Genomic DNA, 6,700 nt, shown 5'->3' on the forward strand with positions numbered 1-6,700 from the left:
AACATCCTCCCTGCATCTACCGTGTCAAGAATTTTGTATGTTTCAATGAGATCACCTCTCATTCCTCTAAACTCTGGTGAATATAGGCCTAGTCTACTCAATCTCCCCTCACAGGACAATCCCCCCCATCCCAGGAATCAGTCTGGTGAACCTTCGTTGCCCTCCCTCTATGTCACGTATATCCTTCCTTGGGTAAGGAAACCAAAACAGTACACAATACCCCAGGTGTGGTCTCTCCAGGGCCCTATATAATTGCAGTAAGACGTCTTTACTCTGATACTCAAATCCTCTTGTAATAAAGCCCAACATTCCATTTGCTTTCCTAATTGCTTACTGTACCTGCATGTTAACTTTCAGTGATTCGTGTACAAGGACACCCAGGTCTCTCTGAACACCAACATTTCACAATCTCTCACCATTTAAAAAAAAAATGCTTTTTTATTTTACCTACCAAAGTGGATAACTTCACATTTCTCCACATTATATTCCATTTGCCATGTCCTTTACTTAACTCACTCACTTAGCCTGTCTATATCCCCTTGAGCCTCTGCATCCTCCTCACAACTTACATTCCCACCCAGCTTTGCATTATCAGCAAATTTAGATATATTACATTTGGTCCCCTCATTCAAATCATTGATCTAGATTTGTGAATAGCTGTGGCCCAAGCACTGACCCCTGTGGTATCCCACTAGTTACAGCCTGCCAACCCGAAAATGACCCGTTTATTCCTACTGACTTTTCTTTCTGTTAACCAATCCTCAATCCATGCTAGTGTATTACCTCCAATCCCAAGAGCCCTAATTTTGTTTAATAACCTCTTGTGTGGCACTTTATCGAATGCCTTCTGAAAATCCAAATTCACCACATCCACTGGTTCTCGCTTATCTATTTTGCTAGGAAACATCACAACCAAGCCAAATCCTATTCTTACCCAGTGTCACCGCCAGATGTTTCCTTGGGTTCAGTGTCACTGACCACTTCTTTTAAGCAGATTTCACATAACCTAGGTGTCAGCCGTGACTCAATGGAGAGCACACTTGCCTTTGAGTTCGAAGGTTCAAGGCACAGTGGTAATGTTACTGGGCGAGTAATCCGGAGGCCTAAACTTATGATCCAGAGACATGAGTGCAAATCCCAGCACGGCAGCTGGGGAGTTGAAATTCACTAATGGTGACCTTGAAACTATCGGATTGTTGGAAGAGTCCCATAACATGATAGAATTCTTCATTAAAATGGAAAGTGAAGAAGTCCAATCCGAAACTAGGGTCCTAAATCTAAATAAAGGAAACTACGATGGTATGAGGAGTGAGTTGGCTATGATAGATTGGGGAGCTTCATTAAAAGGCATGATGGTGGATAGGCAATGGCTAACATTTAAGGAACGAATGCATGAATTGCAACAGTTGATGGGTGTTTTTGTGACTGGAAGGCTGTTTCCAGTGAGGGTCTGCAGGGCTCAGTACTAGGTCCCTTGCTTCTTGTGGTATATATCAATGATCTTGACTTGAATATAGGGGGAATGATTAAGAAGTTTGCAGATGATACTAAAATCGGCTGTGTGGTTGATACTGAAGAAGGAAGCTGTAGACTGTAGGAATATATCAATAAATTGGTCAGGTGGGCAGGACAGTGGCAAATGGAATTCAATCCGGAGAAGTGTGAGGTAATGCATTTGGGAAGGGCTAACAAGGAAAGGGAATACACATTAAATGATATGACACTGAGTAGAGGAACAAAGGGAACTTGGAGTGCATGTCCACAGATCCCTGAAGATAGCAGGCCAAGTAGATAAGGTGGTTAAGAAGGCATACGGAATGCTTGCCTTTATTACCCATGGCATAGAATACAAGAGCAGGGCAGGTTATGCTTCAAATGTATAAAACACTAGTTAGGCCTCAGCTAGAGTACTGCGTGCAGTTCTGGTCACATTACAGGAAAGATGTGATTGCACTAGAGAGGGTACAGAGGAGATTTACAAGGATGCTGCTGGGAGTAGAGAATTTTTGCCATGAGGAAAGACTGGATAGGCTGGGTCTGTTTTCCTTGGAACAGAGGAGGCTGAGGGGAGACCTTATTGAGGTGTATAAAATTATGAGGGGCATAGATAAGCACCTACTTCCCTTAGCAGAGGGGTCAAAAACCATGGGACACAGGTTTAAAGTAATTGGTGGAAGGTTTAGAGGGGATTTGAGGGGAAATTTCTTCACCCAGAGGGTTGTGGGGGTCTGGAACTCACTGCCTGTAAGGCTGGTAGAGGCAGGAACTCTAACCACATTTAAAAAGTACTTGGATGTGCATTTGGGATGCTCTAATCTGTATTGCTACAGACCAAGAGCTGGGAAGTGGGATTTGGCCGGCGCGGACACGATGCACCAAAATGGCTTCCTTCTGTGCTGTAACTTTCTGTGATTCTGTGAGTTATACGTTCCTTTCTGGCGCAAAAAACACAAAAGGAAAAGCGGCCCAACCATGGCTAACAAAAGAAATTAAGGATAATTTTAGATCCAAAGAGGAGTCATATAAAGTTACCAGAAAAAGTAGCGTGCCTGAGGATTGGGAGCAGTTTAGAGTTCAGCTAAAAAGGACCAAGAGATTGATTAAGGGGGAAAAAATAGAGTATGAGAGTAAACTTGCAAGGAACATAAAAGCGGATTGTAAAAGCTTCTACAAGTATGTATAAAGAAAAAGATTAGTGAAGACAACAGTTAGAAATGGGAGAATTTATAATGTTAGAAACGGGAGAATTTATAATGTGGAACAAGGAAATGGCAGAGCAATTAAACAAATACTTTGGTTCTGTCTTCAAGGAAGAGGACACAAATAACTTCCCAGACATGCTAGGGGTCCAAGGGTTTAGTGAGAAGGAGGGATTAAAGGAAATTAGTATTAGGAAAAAAATAGTGCTGGGGAAATTAATGGGACTGAAAGCTGATAAATCCCCAGGGCCTGATGATCTACATCCCAGAGTACTAAAAGAGGTCGCCATGGAAATAGTGGATGCATTGGTTGTCACCTTCCAAAATTCTATAGATTATGGAACAGTTCCTGCAGATTGGCAAATGTAACCCCACTATTTAAAAAAGGAGGGAGAGAGAAAACAGGGAACTACAGACCGGATAGCTTAACATCAATAGTAGGGAAAATGCTAGAGTCTATTATAAAGGATGTGATGACAGGACACTTAGAAAATATTAAACGGGAATAGACAAAGTCAACATGGATTTATGAAAGGGAAATAGTGTTTGACATACCTACTGGAGCTTTTTGAGGGTGTAACTGGTAGAATAGATAAGGGAGAACCAGTGGATGTGGTGTATTTGGATTTTCAGAAGGCCTTTGATAAAGTCCCATATAAGAGGTTAGTGTGCAAAATTAAAGCACATGGGATTGATGGTAATATATTGGCATGAATTGAAAATTGGTTAACAGACAGGAAACAGAGAGTAGGAATAAATGGGTCTTTTTCGGGGTGGCAGGCGGTGACTAGTGGGGTACCGCAGGGATCAGTGCTTGGGCCCGAGCTATTCACAATTTTTATAAATGATTTGGATGAGGGAACAAAATGTAATATTTCCAAGTTTGCTGATGACACGAAACTATGTGGGATTATGAGTTGTGAGGAGGATGCAAAGAGGCTTCAAGGCGATTTAGACAAGTTGAGTGAGTGGGCAAATACATGGCAGATGCAGTATAACATGGATAAATGTGAAGTTATCCAGTTCGGTAGGAAAAACAGAAAGGTAGAGTATTATTTAAATGGTGCTAGATTGGGAAATGCTGATTTACAAAGGACCTGGGTATCCTTGTACACCAGTCACTGAAAGCAAACATGCAGGTGCAGCAAGCAGTTAGGAAGGCAAATGGTATGTTGGCCTTCATTGCAAGAGGATTTGAGTACAGGAGCAAGGATGTCTTACTACAGTTGTACCAGGCCTTGGTGAGACCACACCTGGAGTACTGTGTGCAGTTCTGGTCTCCTTACCTAAGAAAGGATACACTTGCCATAGAGAGTGTGCAGCGAAGGTTTACCAGACCGATTCCTGGGATGGGGGATTTTCCTAGGAGGAGAGATTGGGTCGACTAGGCCTGTATTCACTAGAGTTTAGAAGAATGAGAGGGGATCTCAATGAAACATAAAATTTTGACAGGGCTAGACAGATTGGATGTAGGGAGGATGTTTCCCCTGGTTGGGAGGTCTAGAGCGAGGGGACACAGTCTCAGGATACGGGGTAGGACATTAAGACTGAGATGAGGAGAAATTTCTTCACTGAGAGGGTGGTGAACCTGTGGAATTCTCTACCAGAGAAGGCTGTGGAGGCCAAGTCATTGAATATATTTAAGAAGGAGATAGATGGATTTCTAGACACAAAAGGCATCTAGGGGTATGGGGAGAGAGCGGGAATATGGTATTGAGATAGAGGATCAGCCATGATCATATTGAATGGCGGCGCAGCCTCGAAGGGCGAAATGGCCGACTCCTGCTCTTATTGTTCTATTTTTTTCGATGTGTCTATGTAAATGTCCATCTGATTCACTAATGTCCTTTAGGGAAGAAAATCTGCCGTCCTTACCCAGCCTGGCCTATATGTGACTCCAGACCCACAGCAATGTGGTTGATTCTTAACTGCCCTCTGAAATGGCCCAGTCGACACCCCCCTCCCCCCAAAGTCCTCCTTTCTAACAGCTGGGAAGCTGTCCCGTAGACGAGACTAACCGAGCAACAGTCTGACATAGTCATACTCACAGAATCATAGCTTACAGCAATGTTCCCGTTAATCTGGAGGTCCCGTGCAGGCCACTTGCCAGCTTTACTGTGGGAAAAACCGCACATGCGTGGAAAGTTGAATGGGCCACGCAGCCCATTAAAGGGGCCAAGCAACCAAAAAAGAAATAGAGGGAACCATTGCCTTTCAGTCAATGCCCCAGACTACTCCATCACCATTTCTGAGTATATCCTGTCCCACCAGCAGGACAGATCCACCAGAGGTGGTGGCACAGTGGTATACAGTCGGGAGGGAATGGTCCTGGGAGTCCTCAACATTGACTGCGGTTCCCACGAAGTCTCATGGCTTCAGGTCAAGAAAACCTCCTGCTGATTACCACCCTCCCTCAGCTGATGAATCAGTTCTCCTCCATGTTGAACACCACTTGAAAGAAGCACTGAGGGTATCAAGGGCACAGAATGTACTCTCGGGTGGGGACTTCAATGTTCATCACCAAGAGTGGCTCAGTAGCACCACTACTAACTGAGCTGGCTGAGTCCTGAAGGACATAACTGCCAGACTGGCCTATGGCAGGTGGTCTGAGAACTAACATGAGGGAAAACCTACTTGACCTCGTCCTTGCCAATCTACCTGTCGCAGATGCATCTGTCCATGACAGCAGTGGTAGGAGTGACCACCGCACAGTCCTTGTGGAAGCAAAGTCCTGAGTACACACTGAAGACACCCTCCATCGTGATGTGACACTACCACCGTGCTAAATGGGATTGATTTGGAACAGATCTAGCAGCTGAAAACTGGGCATCCATGAGGGGCTGTGGGCCATCACCAGCAGCAGAATTGTATACAACCACAATCTGTAACCTCATGGCCTGGCATATCCCTCGCTCTACCATTACCATCAAGCCAGGGGACCAATCCTGCTTCAGTGAGAAGTGTAGATGACATGCCAGGACCAGCACCAGGCATACCTAACAATGAGGTGCCAACCTGGGGAAGGTACAACACAGGACTACATACGTGCTAAATAGCAGAAGCAGCATGCTGTAGACAGAGCGAAGCGATCCCACAACTAACAGATTCGAGCAAAGCTGCAGTCCTGCCACATCCAGTCGTGAATCGTGGTGGACATTTAAACAACTAACGGGAAGAGGAGGCTTTGTGAACATCCCCATCCTCAATGATGGCAGAGCATAGCATGTGAGTGCTAAAGACAAGGCTGAAGTGTTTACAACCATCTTCAGCCAGAAGTGTTGAGTGGATGATCCATCTCGGCCTCCTCCTGAGGTCCCCACCATCACAGAAGCCAGTCTTTAGCCAATTCAATTCACTCCACAGGATAACAAGAAATGGCTGAACGCACTCGATACAGTAAAGGCTACAGGCCCTGACAACATCCTGACTGTATTGCTGAAGACTTGTGCTCCCAAACTAACCGTGCCTTTGGCCAACCTGTTCCAGTACAGCTACAACACGGGCATCTACCTGACAAAGTGGAAAACTGCCCAGGCATGTCCAATCGGACCAATTACCGCCCCATCAGCATACTCTCAAACATCAGGAAAGTGATGGACGGTGTTGTCAATAGTGCTATTAAGCAACACTTACTCACGAATAACCTGCTCGCCAGTGCTCAGTTTCGGTTTTGGCAGGACCACTCAGCTCCAGACCTCATTACAGCCTTGGTCCAAACATGCAGAAAAGAGCGAAATTCCAGAGGTGAGGTGAGAGCAACTACCCTTGACATCAAGGCAGTATATGACCGAGTGTTGCATCAAGGAGCCCCAGTAAAATTGAAGTCAATGGGAATCGGGGGACAACTCTTCACTGGTTGGAGTCATACCTAGCAGGAAGGAAGATGGTCGTGGTTGTTGGCTGCCAATTATCTCAGCCCCAGGACCTCTGTAGTAGTTCCTCAGGGCAGTGTCCTAGGCCCAACCATCTTCAATGACCTTACCCCATCATAAGGTCAGAAG

Source organism: Somniosus microcephalus, unplaced genomic scaffold, assembly GCF_052327205.1.
Source record: "Somniosus microcephalus isolate GS21.2 unplaced genomic scaffold, FLI_Smic_1.0 unresolved_chr1, whole genome shotgun sequence".
In the NCBI taxonomy this organism is placed as follows: domain Eukaryota; kingdom Metazoa; phylum Chordata; class Chondrichthyes; order Squaliformes; family Somniosidae; genus Somniosus; species Somniosus microcephalus.